The 17,272-nt window shown below is 32.9% G+C and overlaps 1 protein-coding gene across 8 annotated transcripts in view; it reads right to left on the reverse strand.

The window, feature by feature from the left end:
* ZNF516 (zinc finger protein 516) overlaps positions 1-17,272 on the reverse strand; it is a 144,744-nt gene that overhangs the window by 99,345 nt on the left and 28,127 nt on the right. The window contains exon 2 of one of the 8 annotated variants that reach the window (XM_023496291.2): positions 382-441. The exons of the other annotated variants lie outside the window; for them this stretch is intronic. The gene's annotated coding sequence lies outside the window, so the exon portion shown is untranslated. The remainder of the gene's footprint in view (positions 1-381; positions 442-17,272) is intronic. 8 annotated transcript variants of the gene reach the window in all.

Below are 17,272 nucleotides of genomic sequence, written 5' to 3' on the forward strand. Positions count from 1 at the left end.
TAAATAATTAGCCTTCATGAAACTAAATGATAAAGATTAAGAGAATCTCTTGCTGTTCCAGCACTTTATAACAGCTAAACTTTTTATTCAAATCAACTTCATTGCTACGACCAGTTCACATAACACATTTGGATGTACACATCTAGTATTCCTGTAGCAAGTGCCCAGCAGGGTTACTATAGTTAATGATCTTGTCACTATTTCCATTAAGAACCCCATTTCCAGAGGCTCAGAACTTAGCCATTTTAAATTGCATTTGGTCCAAACTTGGCAGCTTAAATAAAGTTATATAGACATTGAATGGCTGATTCACTTTTTATAAAAATAGTTTACACACCTCTTAAAATGCATGCTGACAATCAAAAAATTAGAAAGATTTACCTTATTTTCACATACGACTTTTCAGAAGTAGTGAATCAAATGGACAATCATTGAAATAACCTTCAAGGTAAAAGAGGAAAAAAATCCAACTTAAATGTCTATTTTTAAGGGAAATTTAGAAATATTTTCATGATACTACCAAAAACCCAGCTTTTAAAGTCTTTATGAAATTGGAGTATGAACAAATTTAAGAATCCATTCACAAAAATAAAACAAACCTCATAATAGATTCTAATTATTTCAGAGATTAATTAGCAGAAAAAATTCAGTATATAAGAAACGGTGAAAGGAAAAACTTAACACATACTTCTATTATGTAATCCCCTTTTCCTGAGCACACATTTAAAAATTTTCAATGTGCTAGCAGGCAAGACCATTTGGCTATTACAACTCTAAATTATTTTCTTATAATTTTATTAGTCCTATTATTTTAAACCTGTCCACAAAGTATAGTCTATTTTTTTCTACATGCACAAAAAGATAAAGGACCAGCTTTGGGCCGCTTCCTTTTTTCTTCATTCCTTTACCCCAAATCAACAATTCTCCTATCACCATAAAAAAATGGATTGCAGTTAATTCCTTTTCTAACATTATTATCTCTTTTCCAAGTCCCATTTTGTAAAAAAGCCTAAAAATTCCCACCATCAAATAAAAAAACTGTGCCCTAGAATACAAAGAGAGACAATTATGTGCAGCAAGCCAGAAAGCATTCTGTTAAACATTACCTTCATAGGTAACGCTGTTTGCACAGAAAGGCAACCAAAAGCCCTTCTTTAAGGAAGAATACATAAGAAAAAGTATATAAGCAAGTCAATGATCGCTTTTCTTGAATATTATTTAAACACAGGCATATGAGTGGCGTGCACACACACACACAATACTTCTGTAAAAATATCCTGGGTTTTAGTGTACTTTGGTAGGGTTGCTCTAAGGCATATCATGTGAGCTGTCATTTAAGATTTTTTTGCTTGCCATATCTAAAATTTTAATCAATATTTAATGAAGACCAAAATTCTAAATGAATAAATCCTTCCAAAATTGTTGCATAGTATATACTGCATACAATGTGCACAATGTGAGCTCCTACAAGTCTATTTCTGTCAATATATACTATAACATGACCTACTTTATCACCAACATGTGTGTATGTACATACATATACATACACACACACACACACACACACACACAAAATACCTCTGAAAGATGCTAGATGCTTCAGCAGTAGCAGGAGAGAGAGTGATATACCAGTGAATCTTTACAGAAAACAATTCTTGACAAGTACATTATATAATATCTCCATGGGCTTTATCCTGCATTGTGTTTGACTGGGGGAAGGTATGTGCAGAGAGAAGCCTAATAACTGTGATTGATACATCATTGAAAGTTCTAGGCTTTCAAGGGATCAGATCATCTTTTCTTTCCTAAATTGAACCTCCTTTCCCCCTCCACATATACACAAATTTCAATTCCCTACAACATCAAAAATTCTATTATTCCACTGATCAGTAAATATATCATCTTACCAGTCATTTAAGAAAAGCATAAATATTAGATTATCATATGATCTTCCATAAGGTTAAATGGAGGGAAAATTTTTCTGAATAAAAAGGATATCTTACAAAGCAAGTGTTTTATATAAAAATAAATCTGAAATTTAAACAGGCAAATTTTGAATTTCAAAGCTCTTAGACTCAGTAATCCCTAGGGAAGTGATATCGAACTTGAAATTGAACCTTTCAGCTGTCAGCCTAGTCTGGCTTATTTGGGAATAAAGTGTTGCACTATTAATGCAGAACATCATTGTACTATGTCAAACAAAGAGACAAACAGGAGTCAAACCAGTTGTTTACAAATGTTTTCAAGAATCTTGTAACTCTGACACTTATTTGGCAGCCATATTTAGTGTATCTTCTTTGGATACAGCTACCACATATTTGGAATTAAATCAGTAACAATTTGGATATGTGTGTATTTATATTTATATATATAGTTAAAGAAATAACTTAAAGCACAGACATAAAACTCTAATGATGTTCACCCTCCCTCCATTTTTAAATTCTGTTTTACCCCACCCTCCCTTGATTTTTTTCCCCTCTTTCATTTGTTCAGTGCAAATGTTGTGACCAGATGTGTAATGCATTGCTAGGAGACAGATAAAGATCCTGAAAGACTGTACCCAGCACAGGTGGTGTTGAAAAAGACTGTTTATAATAAAGACTATGGAATTAGATATCTATTTAGAATAATTCCATGCCATCCCTCGTGCACAGCAAGAAAAGAAAAAGGAAACTGAGACCCATTCATATTTTGAATATTTATATGTTTTATATATTATTAAGCTCCAAACTTCAACACCACCTTAATTACGGAAAATTGTCATAAATAGTAAATGTAAATTCATATTTGATGAAAGGTCAGAAGGTCACTCCACCAGAAAATTTACAAAATGAGCTAGGCTTGCAAGCAAGAACATGTTACAAATATTCCAATGTGCATAACTCCACACATGTAATGAAAAAGTCTCCATGCCAGCTAATCCAAATTAAAGAAAATTTGTTCATTCAATGAATTAATATAAAAGTATTGAAGAAAGCATGATTCTTATGACTGTATTTTATCAGATTGCTATTAAATCAGTCCTTTAAATTAATGAATATGGAGGCCATTGACTAAGAAATCTGTATTCCCTCAGCCTCCATCCTAAAATAATATACAATAAAGCATTCTCCATTTCATTGCCAGTTGCTCTCTTATTCAGCCACAACAAAAACACAGACAGGTACCATGATGCTGGGCAGCAATGATCAGATGTCATTAAACTCCTTATTTCCTAGAAAAGTAAGCTTTGTCACTTCAGATAAAGACAGCATTGCTGCCCTCTTATTCATCTAAGGAACCTTGCTAAAGTGAAACAATAGACACTCACTTTAGCCCCCACGACCAACCAGATTTCTTTGGCAGCTTAAGCTGCTCAAGCAAAACCTTTCTGAACCCTGAGGTTGCAGGCAGTCTCACCTATTCATTGACCTTGTTAGCAAAATCTGAAGTCTGATTAAGAATACTAGACACGAAAAATGAAGCACGTCTGGAATCTAGCACAACTACATGTCAGAATTTGTTCCCCTTTTATAATCCTTTAAAAAAATGATAATCAGTGGTCATGCACAACTTTAGAATGAAAAGTATAAGATTTCTGCTACTCAATCTCACACAACAAATGTATTCTTTTTACAGGGATTAGCCCACCATCAAATCTTCCTAGCAACTGTAGCTTCTACTTAAAACCTATCCAAACTAAAGCTGCCCAAATAACAACACAGCATGGATGATAATTTTAGGCTAGTATAAATAGTCCCATGTTTCTCAGGCTAGCAATGCTTGATCAGCATATTTCTCATTGAAGACCCACACTCTAACTGCTCTGCTCAGAATTAAAGAGCTGGGTTTGATCTACACCATTAAATCCTTAAACCTGTTATACAACAAATAAGCATGGGTTATTGCATGACTGATTCATCATGGGGTGTTTTCTGATTCTGCTCCTAAATACACAAATACTGTTGGTTTCTCTATTCAAAAGGCAATACTCAAAGCCGATCACAAAACATGCTCACATCAATAGCCTGATGTTCCACTGTTTCAGCACTCTTCTGCCTCCTCTCTACCTTCCCACATTTGTTCTTTAATGAGTGCACAAAAGTAAATATACTTTCTTTCTACATTTGTGAGTACTCTGAATTTTTCTGTCATATTAAGGTAGGGACTCTTATTGCATGAAACTGTAAACCGCCAAAAAAAAAATGGGGAAACTTGTTAGTCTACCATCTATTACATTGTTAAGTTAAACTGTTCAGTATCCATGAGGATCCTTATGTAATTTTGCAAGACACAGTATACATTTAAAAGGAAAAGCTTTTCATTTTGAACATTGCTAGATAAGGCAAAGCATACCATGAATGGTGGTAAATGAATGCTTATGTAAGTAGATACTTGCCGGAATATCCTTTCAGACAAATTATAAATAAGCAGTTCTAGTATTAACAAATACTTTAGAGTTTTTTTCACCTTTTAACACTACAACCACCTATGTTTCAGATAAGCGCACCCATATTCACTTTCTTAGGTAATTTTCTCAAAGCAAGTATTTAAATCTCTAAAGGGAAGCAATGCTTGCTAAAGAAAAGTCTACACAGAATGCACAGGAAATTTTTCAAAATTGAATGAAGGTTAAAAAACCTAAAAAAAACAAAAAACAAAAAAAAACAAAAGAGTGACAAAGCAGGCATTATCACTATTGTGAGAGGGTCTCAAATACAGAAAAGCTCAAGAATAAACTTTTTTTTTTTTTACACAAGAAGGTTCTTTTCATAAGAACATGTTGATCCAGTCTTGTAATCTAGTAGGATAATTCTTTTCAGTGTTACTGAAAAGACAGCTTCACTTAGGAAGCAAATGGAAAATATCATTTTACAGAGATATACACTTCATTCCAATCTTCAAATTTTAGTATATTTTCATTTTATTTATTTTTAAATAAGTTTAACCAACACGGAAGTGAAATGTAACACCAAAATCTTAAGAGCATTTTTCTTTTTCTCAGTGTTTCATATTAGCATTTTCTTTAGCTGTTTACCACTTATAAATGATCCCTGACTGAATATACCCTGCATGAAATTCAGATCTGCAAGTCATCAAAGTGGTGTGTCAAGTGATGTTCTGTATCACACTAGTTGTATTGCATCTATTCATGTATATTTGCTATGAATGGCACGGTGATTTACCAAATATTCCAGGTTAACCAATCATCTTTATTCTGTTTAAGTACTAATGTATTTTGATGCTGTGCTGCATAGTCAGATGTTATAGATAATGCAGCTGACTTTTCAGGGTATTATAAAATTCTGAAACTGGGAAGGAATATACTAAGTTTGAGGTTTCTGATAGTCTGTGATTTGTAGTTCAAAGGGACAAGCATCTTCTCTCAACCCTTAGAGTAAATTGGGACTATCACAATCTTTGAGACAGAAAATAGATTTGAGTCACAAAGGAGTTCTTAAAGGATCAAATACAGTCTGGGAGAGAAAAACTTTAAAAAAAAAAAAAAAAGAAAGAAAGAAAAAAAGAGAGAGAGAGAGAGAGAGAGAGAATCTACAAGAAATAGGCAGAAATAGCTGCAGAGGGGACATAGCATCCCCAGGTCACCTGAGAAATAACAAGCTGAGCCAGAAACAATAGGTGGTCCAGGTATAACTAGTGACAAAAAAAATTAAAGATGATACCTAAAGCATGTTCTGTGGTTGTTTTTGTCAACTTACCCTTCTCATTCCTATCTTAAACATTATAACATACTTTTCCTACTTCTTTAAGCTCAATATTTCCCAAACTCTGAGTTTTCCCTCAAATATAAAGAAGCCAAGAATTGGAGACATATTTTATTTAGGGTGAGAGCCAAAAATCTAAGAATTCTCTAGAGTGCTTCAAATTGTGACTATGTTGATAACATTTCATCTGATATAAACTTCCCCTTTTCCCCCAAAAAAGGAAAGGTCCTATAGACCATTATACATTGCCCCAGACTTTAAAAAAAAAAAAAAAAAAAGAAGAAGAAGCAGCTAATTGTTGTAAAAGGGCATTGATGATTAAATCTCCATAGATAAAGGGGTTAAAGAGGAGAGACCAGGGTGAAAAGATCACACCCTAAACCACCCTGCAGGGGAGGAGACAAAAAAAAAAAAAAAAAGCCTGGGAAAGATTCAGTTCCTTCCCATCCTTAAGGAAAAGAGAACAGAAAGGACTAAGTATCAATCAGCAAACCATTTCTACCCTCCAAGGTGATACCCACCAGTATTACAAAATACCAATGAAAGGGTGAACATGTGTGTATTCAAGTAAAGTATATAAAGCATGCTGACTACAATAATTTCTAGCAAAATAAGTTAATAGGATTTTTCTTCCAAGTGATTTTATCCACAATCTGCCTGCCATACAACTCATTGAAGGGACAAAGAGAAGAAAGTAGATATTTCCTCACTGGAAATAGTTCATGCTTCTACTCCTTATGAAGGTGAAACACTCGCAGCAGAAGAATTCAGTACCATATTAGAAATGAGCTGAGAAGGAAACAGATCATTTGGGATTGTAAAGAAAGAAACATGGACTAAATCTTCCATTTGACAGAGTTTAGGTATAAGCTCAGTATCACTGCTTACTGACACTAGAAACACCAGTATACTTTTCTTTGATTTGAACATTTCTTTCTGGTATCTTTCTAGAGCTTTCTCCCATAGGATTAACTTTTTTTGGAATATTTAAGGATCAGTCAAAGAAGCACTACTAAAGATAAACATAAGACTAAATAAAAGTCATTTCAGGAGAACCTTTCAGAATCAATGACTGAATTGATTATATTGTCAGCCACACAGTTACTCAGCTGCTTTCCATTCCCTACAAGAAACATAAGTCATTACAGAGAATCAGGCACTGTTATCTTCTCCTTACTATTCTTGGAATATTCTTGATGAAAGTGCATTACTCTTGCCATGAACAAACATACAAAGTTCACAATTTTCCAGTTGTCTGAAATTTTAAGTACAATAGTTGATTCTTGAATTTGAAAGAAAAGCAATTTTGGAATCTAAACTTTTGAGACCTTCCCTCCATTTATTTTGTGTTGTATGCAATAGGCAAACTTGTCCTTTGCTCTCTACTCAATCATCTATTCTACCTACCAGGATTTCATTTAATTTGAATGGATACAAACTGCATTGTTTCCAATCCAATAACCAAAAAAAAAAAAAAAATTCCAATTTTCAGAATAGTTCATAGATTGAACTTCTATTTCCCCCAAACATTTGTATGATTTGGGTTATAAGCTTTATTCAGTGGCTGAAAACCCAGGCAGATTGAAAACTTATACAGAAGACAGGATATTTTTCTTGGAAACCAGTATTTCTCCTACTATAACATGGGGGTGATCCAGAGGGCAATTATAGTCCCATGGAGTCTATGATTAGGCTGGCTGCAAACATCATATTAAATGTGCTAACAATGAAACCAACAGGCTCAGAAATAAGGAAGAAACTTTTCTTTAAAGGACAGAGAAAAGAACTAACTTGTTAAGAAACTAGGCTACTTTTAGAATCTGCTACAATAATAAAGGGGAAGGGGGAGTGAATTATACTTAAGAAAAGAATGTGAGTAATGCCAAGCTTGAATGCTTTCTAACTTAAATAAGTTAAACACAGTTTAACTTTGCACCTATCAATATTATAAGAGCCAGGGCTCCACTAAACCAGTAACTTATTTCTAGATGATCTAAATCTTTTGCTTGGCTCTGTGGTCTAAGTAAGATAAATGAAGATATTCAACAATGCCCAGATCCTTTACTATATCTATACAAAAGAGACAAAAGGGTCAGAACATTCTTAGAAGTTATACTAAATGGTTAGCCAATAGGAACTGCTGAGAAGTCTTTAACACTACTAGAGGACTAACTCAACCATTATTTTTTCTAGTATGTACCCAAAATTAAGTTCCCAGTGTTTCTGTCTTGTTTAGGATGTTATATGGACCCACGTCTCTGATCTGCTTTGACCTTCTCATTAAAAAGGATGCTCTTTAAATGCAAAGTACTGTTCAGGGTTACAGCTTGATCCTGTGGAAAGTTTCTTTGAATACAGCATTGCATTCTCAAGTTTTCATCCTCTAAGAACCAGAAAAATTTCCCACAAAAGAATTTAGAGGTTGCAGCTCTAATTAACTGAAAAGTTACCAACCAATGGATAAAAGACAAAAATACTTCTGTCTAAAAGACAAAAATGACCACCTTTTTTTCTCTCCTCCACTACTACATTTCATGAAATAATATTTAAGTAATTTGCTGTATTACTGCCTGGGGTAGGTATCTTCAGTGCAAGATCCATAAAATTTGCTATTCGGAAAAACATACCAAAAGTATAAGAATGATTCTATCAAAATTGTAGCACACAAACCATTAACAACCAAAAACCTAATTCTTTTTCTGTTTTGTGTGTGTGTGGTTTTTTTTTTGGGGGGGGGAGGGAACAGAAAGAGGAACAAGCAGTATTTTATATAGATGGGGTATATGGGTTTATATGTGTGTGTGAGAGAGAAAAAAGTGTGAGTCAAAATAAAATGTATCCAAGTTTGTTTTTTAATAAAAAATTGAAAAATTTTTAAAAGGTATTATTAAAGCATCCTGTAAGACAATAATGTTTTTTAAAAATTCACTAGAAAGTTAAGAAAAAATACTCTTGCCAATAAGTCCAATAAATATCAGTAAATTATTAGCTTTGCTGAACATTCATCTATAACTGGTACCAAAAGTATGTTTCTGTCTCATTTCTTCTTTAGAAGATGGGAAAAAAAAAAATCACTTGACATATGTTTCGTTCTTCTTTGTTTTTGGTTCCAATAACATATTGGATGGGTAGTGATATTTACCAAACACTAAATCAGGCTGAATCTCAAAAAATTCGAATATTTGCTAAGACATTTATCCATCATACTAATGGTATCACAATAACTATTAAATCAACAAAAGTATAGATCCCTTAAGAGTAGGAATTATCAGTATTTATCAATGGTCACCACAGCAGCAATTCTTCCCATCACTAGAATAACCATAAAAGTGTATTCCAACTATGTAACAAAATCCATTCACTCTGAATTGTCTCTTAAGAAAATTCTTCCATCTGATTTTCCTTTTTGTCAGTCGCTCAGAAAATAAGACTTTTACAATCTCTTTACTTATATATGCAAAGTTTCAGGTTAATAATTTAAATAGTCTCTCCCCTCCTTCATAACAAGGTTTTTGTTCCTATTACTAAGCTAAATAAACAATATGAATTTCTTCCATCTACTATTCTTTTCATAACATTATTTACTATAAGTTACAAAGTGATAGAATAATTTAATCTTCTTTGCAATGTTTTTATGAAACTTAAAACTTTTAAGAATGAAAATTCTTGTCATTTTCACCATTGAGCATTTAATTTTCATATCTAAATGTTCACAACTAATTAAGCCACTAAACTATGTTGTTTCGAACGGTTGCCATACTAACCAATAATATCTGAAAGGAATTGTATGTGACGCCACACAAAATCATGTGAAATTATCTCACAAATATACAATCATCTGAAATTATTACAAATATAATGTAAAATGTGCAAAACCATAACAACAAAACAAATAAGAAAATTCTTTATATCACTTGATAATTCCTTATAAGGTGTTTGCAAACCAAAGCTATTTCAGCTACTAGAATGTCCCTTGGCCATATAAACAGATTTAACTTAAAGGCATGAAACCAAAGAATATCTTTTATCAGGGTGACTGCATGATAAAATAACAATTCATCTCTTTAAATGCCTGTAAAATAAAAAAAAAAGCTTGGTGCTTTGTCCACAGAGCTACAATTTCTCCTACATCTGTTTGTAGAAACAAATGAAACAACATCCATAAGTTTTATAATTAATTGATCTCCATATTATTATTATATTCACTAATGGAACTCCCAAAGGAGAAAATGCAGCTGTCATGCATGGAAAGTACTTGTCCTTTAAAGCGCTGTACAGAATAATAAAAAGCAGTACAAATGCCAATGAAAAGTTACATTGTTTAAGCAATATTTTTCTGGATGATCAAAAGGGGTGGGGAAAGCAGAAGCAGCAATGAAGGTTCTACATTTGTTTATGATGAAATGAATTATTAAAATAATCTTTTCAGGAAAAAAATAGCTGGACAGCAAGGTTGCATTTCTTTCTATATTGTTCTGGCCTTAATGAAAAGTAAAAAACCACTAACTCTTCATAAATAAGCATGAGTTTTTTCTTTACTGTTCTTGCTCCACACCATTAATTTTGTTTTCTTTTTTTTTTTTCCAGCAATGCCAAGAAAAACAAACATATGTCAAGGTCATAATTAAAATAGTTCTTTTCAGCATTTATCTGAAGTCCAGGTCTTTGGAACAGAAGTCCAATATTTAAACAGGAAGCTATTCTGATTGAACCAAATTTAACTTTCCTGTTAATATGTCGATGCAAAAGTTAGGCAAATCAGAATTCCTCCCTCTGTTTCCATTTGTTTTACCTTGAAGAAGGAAATCACTCAGCTTTGGGCTTCATGAACACTATTTTGAAATGCTCAAAAGGCTAGTGCTATCATTTTTTAATAAAATATATGGGATGTGTGATACAAATGCATGAGACTGCTCCTTCACCAATGTTACAGCCACAGTAAATATTTTCAGAATAAGTGAAACACTATATGATTAATAATTAAAATAGGCAGTTTCTACATCATACATCTGTTATTCCAATAGTCAGAATAAGATAGAGAATTGAACAATTGCAATTATGTAATAAGATCAGAGGGATTTAGAGTTATTTGGAAGTGGGATGTAGACCGAAATCCTTACCTTACAGATGAGGAAACAGACCCAGAGAGAGTAAGTTAGTCACACAGGCAAGTAAATGGCAAATCCAGAAATGAATCTTCGTTAATTTCTACTATACTCACTATGCTACCTCAAGGAACGATTTATGAGCACCTACCACTATAAAGCATTATGTTAAAGCCATCCTTAGGAAGACATATTACAACAATAGGTTATTTTTTCTAATCATGTTAATGGATTCTTGATGTTACATTTCCAAGTTCTCACTTGTAAAACATCTTTAAAAGTTGAAACAAATAGTTTTTTTTTACCATATAAACAATAATCATATCTTAATCCACATCACAGATGTTCATATAAAATGTTATTATCTACTTTCACAAATGCTCACGTCAATTTTTAAAAAAAAGTTTTGCAATTTGTTTCCACTACTACACTTCTATAAATATACATTTGCACAATTATTTTAGAGTACGGATTCTGAATTTTTATTATGTATTCCTTTTGGCAGTCTGGTACAACCAATGAACCTCTTCGCAATATAATGTATTAAAATGAATAAAACCAAATGCACAAGGCTACAAAAGAAATCAATTAAATGAAATAAAGATAAAAAAAAATTTCCACCTTGGGGAACTCAGATTAAGAATTCATGCCAAGGCAAATTTTTCCTCAATTGTAATCAATTCAGATATAGATATACAACTGGCAGTAAAATTATTAAAATTAAAAAAAAACTTCTGGGGAAGTTTTAAACAATTCAGATAAACGAGAACTCTGAAGAAATAAACAATGATTTGGTGATAATGTTAGCCATCAAATGTGATCTATATGAAGACAGTGAAAAAGTCTCCTTTACTTTTAAAACTATTACAAAAAAAAAAAAAAAAAAAAAAAAGAAACCCCACTTCTATCCCTAAAGTCCTTTCTTTTTATATAAGCTTAGCTCAGTATCAAGAGAAAAACCAGAATTATGGAATTTCAAGTGATTACTTCTTCTCAGTCCCATCTACTACTACCCAAAAAAGAAAATATTCTAATGCATTAAGGGAAGAGGAGGCATCTAAGGGGAGAGAAAGGGGAATACTTGAGTAAGAAGGAAAGAGGAAAATATTTAATAATCATTATTTATGGAATAAAAATTGAATTATGGGAAGACTTGAAGGAAAGTAGCATAAATAACCACCATTTCCATGATGCTTTAAGTTTTCCAAAGTGTTTAATATATCGGTCTATAATGCTTTATAGCTAGATAAGAGATATAAATAAATGTACTTTAACTTTATCCTCACTATACCTTCTGAGGTAGGTGCTATAATTAAACCCACTTTATGAATGAAGAAATTAAGGCACAGAGAAATTAAATGACAGCAACTGAAACTATCACTGGAGAAGGAAGAGGTACAGACAAGGAAGGGAGTACAGATTAGGGATAGGGAAAAAGGGAAGATATGTTTATTTGTTTTACATAAATGTTATCTAAAATCATTCTTTAAATCAGTTAAATCAGTTAAAAGTCATTCTTTAATTCAGAGTAAACGGAGCCAACATTCCCCTTCATCTAACAGTCTATATTGCATGTAAGCAACTCATAAAGCTTAAGGGAAAAGGGAGTGGGAAGATATAGTCACTAAAGCACTGCAGCAAGACTTTGGGAGTAGAAGGTTAGAATGTGCGATTCATCTGATTCTTTTATCCACCTAAGCATGTGCCTGGGTTACCTATTCTAAGACTTTCGGCCTTTCAAGCAAGACATTAATACTTTAAAAGACCAATATTATATACACTCCCCACATACTGGTTAAAACCTCAAATATTACTTTCTAGCGCAACTGCTAACCCAATGATAAACTATAAATTTAAGTGAAGAACTTCACCATCAGAGACAATGTATGGGTATATAGCTAAATATAGAAAAGGGAGGTAAAGGTAGATAAGATTGTTGCTTTTTGGCAGTAGAAGTAGCAATTCTTTTTTCAGTTTCTTCAAAATGAGAGGCAAGTCCTTTTTTTAAATCCATTTATCACTCCCCTGAGGCAAGGTAACCAATCAATAGAAGACAAAAGACATGAATCTCTACATTTCCTAGGGATATGAAAAAACAAATTCCCAATTATAATTGTCACAAAATAAAATGGAGTAAGATAGAATTTCAAATATAATCACTTTTAATTTATATTTATATATCTTTTTATTCCTTTTAGACTTCTTCTGAGTATCTTCTGAGTCATGCAGGAATATCATGAAGTCAGTGCATTGTAGAAAGGAATTAGGAACACAGCCTGAAATTAGGGTTGGTCAACATATATCACTGATCTCTCAATGACTGAGCACTTGATTTAAAAAAAAACAAAAACAAAAACAAAAAAAACCTAGATCTTTTTCCCACCCACCCCCATCCCCAATAAAGCATAACCTTTTGGAGGGCAGCAACTGTTTGCTTTTTTGCCTTTATATCCACAGGAACTAACTTTTAATAAGCACTCAAAAAATCTTTATTGAATAGAATTAATACCTTTTGATAACATCAGGCTCTTCTTAGTGAATATACAAGAATTCCACAGAAAGTCATATGCAAAAGGACTTAGTTTCTGGAGGTAATATAAATGGTCCTTAGTATTAGAGTCAAGATAGCATAAGGGTAAGATATGAGATTAGTAAACTAAGATGATTAGTTCTTCCATTTTCTCTGCTTAGATTCACAATTTTAGCAAACCTATAGTTTCAAAGAACATACTCAACTGATATTGTTCTCCAGTGACATACTCAGGTTGTCAGATAAACCCACAGAAGTCTCCTGAGACATTGGGTAGATGGGCTACAAATCTCATAGTACAAGCAGACAAGAAGAATGGGCTGAAAACTTTATTCCTTGAAGAAATAAAGAGATCACAAATTCATCTGAACATAGGACTTCTGTATATAGCTAATTTGTAGTTTTCAGAGCTGGTTCTAAAGAGGAAAAGTCACAGATTTAATCTGAGATATTCTGTTCTATTCTAGAAATTCATGCCTTAATGAGTCTGGCACCTAAAAGGTATTTAATAAGTATTTATTGATGACCTGACTGAACCAAGAGAGAATAAGGACTTATCAATAAATCTTTCATTGCTATAACAAAAAAAAAAAAGTTTGGCAATTTAGATAGAACATTACACATTATAAGTACTTAATGTTGGTTCAAATGAATATAGGTCATTAGTCTCATTTTTCCCATGAAAATTAGTAGTTATGGCAAATATAGGCATATTTAGAACCCAGTCAACTTCACAACACAAGTTGACCTGACAACAGATTAAACACCCAAGAACTAGATGGTTAACATGAAAGGAAAAGAATATATGTAGGCATCTCCTACTTAGCATGTCACAGAAAAGCAGAAAATGTAAATCAAGACCACCTATGTAACAAGATTTGGCAGATTCTTTAAAGCCTACCCTGCCTAAATAGATTCTCTGTCCAAATATAAAAACCTCATAAGAAATCTTTTAAGGAAAAAGAATCACTATATCCATGAAATCACAGGTAAAATATATTTATTTTACCTTGTAGAAGCCAAAGAACAATCCTGGGCATCTTTTTAGTATTATCCTAGCAACATGAATTCATCAACTAAACCAACAAAATGTCATCTTGAAAAACTAGGGATCTGGACTAAAAAAAAAAAAGGGGGGGAGGGGTGAGGGGGCAACTTGAGGAAGTAAAAATCTACAACCAGGAGTTTGGAAGGGAATAAAGGGGAGAGACAGGAGGAGGCAATCAGAGGGGGAAGGGGGGAGGGGTAAAGGGAGAAAGAGAAAAAAAGAGGAAGGAAGACAGAGATGTCTTATAGTTTACTATGTGTTAGCCACTATGCTATGCAATAGGAATACAAACTTAAGTAAAAAGAAAGGCAATCACTTCAAGGAGCTCACATTCTAAAAAAGAAAGATAACATATAAAGAGGGAGTCAAAAAGGAAAGTTGTTGCCAAGTGGGCAAAATGTGAGAACTAGTCTGGAGAGTCAGGATTGATCAGATTAAAAGAAAGCATGGGGGTGTGATAACTGCACCTCAAATGAAGGTTTAAGGAGGAACTCACAAATAACCCGAGGTTATAGAAGGAGAGGTGTTAGCAGTGTGGGAAGTTTAGTGAAATAAAGGTGGAGAAGTAGTCTAAATAGTAAGGGGGAGGTTCAGACTTGAAGAATAAATACACTAATAATATCATGTTTTCAAGTCTAAAAAGTAGTTTATATACATTATCTTCCTTGAGCCCCACTATTAACTCTGTGAGGTTCCTAAATGGCATTATGGACAGAGTGCTGGGCTTTGAGTCCTGAAGACTCATCTTCTAGTGTTCTAATCTGGCCTCACACACTCATTAGTTGTGTGACCCAGCCCAAACCACTTAACCCTATTTGCCTCAGTTTCCTCACCTGTAAAATGAGCAGGAGAAGAAAATGATGCACCCTTCTAGCTCCTTTGTCAAGAATATTCCAAATGGTGTCAAGAAGAGTTGGATATGACTGAAATAAATGAGTAACAATTATAATTTCCATTTTACAAATATGGAAAGTGAAGCTAATAGAGACTAAGTAAATTACCCAGGGTCACAGAGCTAAAATCAGAAGCAAAATTTAAATTCAGGCCTTTCACACGGCAGGTCTGGCATTTCATCTACTTACCAAGCTGCATCAATTTATTTTTTCTGAACCTTAAATTATGAAGACTACTTTAGTACTAGTGTCTTTGTGCTTTAATATCCTATGTTTGTAGATATCTGTTACAAATAGATTACAGGTGGCTCAGAAAGGTATCTAGTGAGACAGACACTACAGAAATATCACAGTGTCAAAAATAAATTATTCTAATTTTGTAATTTTACCCCACCCTGGACGCCATCTTTTAAAGCAAGAGGACTACTTGATATTTATACCAATGGCCCTTAACTCTCACACATGGTCATTACTGGCTGATCTATTCCTCGTTCATTTTTATTTTTATTTCCCAAGTGAGTTATTTAAACCTGTATTGGAAATTATGGACTTACTTAAGAATAATTCAGTTCCCATTTGATTCCCTGTAGTATATTTTTATTTATAATATTAACTCTGTTTAGAGTAACTATCAAATCATGCAACTTTAACAAAGGAAAAACTAAAGCAAAACTACTACTTTGCTGCCCATTTTGCTGAGTAGAGCCACTAAATAAAATCCTAAAACACAATGTGAGTCTTACTAATTTTGTTTTATACAATTAAGATTCACTTTGCTGCCTATTGATGAATTTAACTCTTGAATTGGCAAAGGCAAGTGAAAGGACTGAACATAGTTACATTTAAATGGAAAGAGATAAAAAGGAAAAAAGAAAAAATAGCCTTTCAGCATAGAGGGCATGCTTACTAGTGTTTAGTAAATTGCTGAGTCAATTTAAAAAGAGAATAAAAAGGAACATGAAAATAAAATTGTGTATTTAATGAACAAATAGACACAATTAAACACTAAAGAGACTAATTTCATTTGATGAGTCAACAAGTGAATTGCACTGATGTTGATATTCTTTGGGTGTATCTTGTCAAACCTGTTTATTATATAAAGGAGGAAACTGAGGACCATGAAGGAAGGAGCTTAACACTATTTAATGAACTGAAGTGTTGTGACTAGAAAACACATTCTTTTCTTGAAAAGATCCATTTTCTTTACATTAATAATGCTTTTTAATGACCCATTCATCTATTTAAGGACTAAGAAAAATTCAAGAGGCAAAACTGAGGTGGAAGGCTTCTCTCCAGGCCATATACAGTTATGGAACACAACTAACTCTCAAAAGTTAAGAACAGATGAATGTGGGAGGTGGTTAAAGAAGAGAAACTGCACTAAGCCTGAGAAGGAAGAGTCAAGTCTATCACTCCTCTCTAAGCCTCCCCAGCATCAAGGATCTACCCTCAATGAGGTCAATATGAAATTCACAGAAAAGGAATAACATTTTATGATCACTCTTTTAAAAAGAGATAATACATGATAGTTCACAATGCATTTTTATTTCCACTTCCAACTCTTAGATATAAGAAAAATTCATTATTAGTTGATATGAAAAAGAGACTAGACAATGTTTAAGTCTTTTTCAGAAATAAGTTTCAATTAAACATCTAATGAAGAAGACATAGTGGCTTAAAATATTTTTCTAGAAATATAAATTCTATTGGTTTTTTTGCTAGCTATACTATATCTTATCATCTGACTCTTTTAACTTGTAGTCTTGCTTCATAAAAATTTCATGTCAACTAATATTTGAATGGATATATTTATCAGTATAGTTATACCCTTCATCAAATTAGCACCATGTGGCAAGGGGTGAAACCCAACAATACACATATAAAATTATCCATGCCAGATCCTACTTCTTTTTAACTTGAGGTTTTTAATTTGATTTTTAAATCCTGCTATGTATAAACAAAAAAATAAGCCAAATACATATTTTACTGAA

Source organism: Sarcophilus harrisii, chromosome 1 (genome assembly GCF_902635505.1).
Source record: "Sarcophilus harrisii chromosome 1, mSarHar1.11, whole genome shotgun sequence".
Lineage (NCBI taxonomy): Eukaryota > Metazoa > Chordata > Mammalia > Dasyuromorphia > Dasyuridae > Sarcophilus > Sarcophilus harrisii.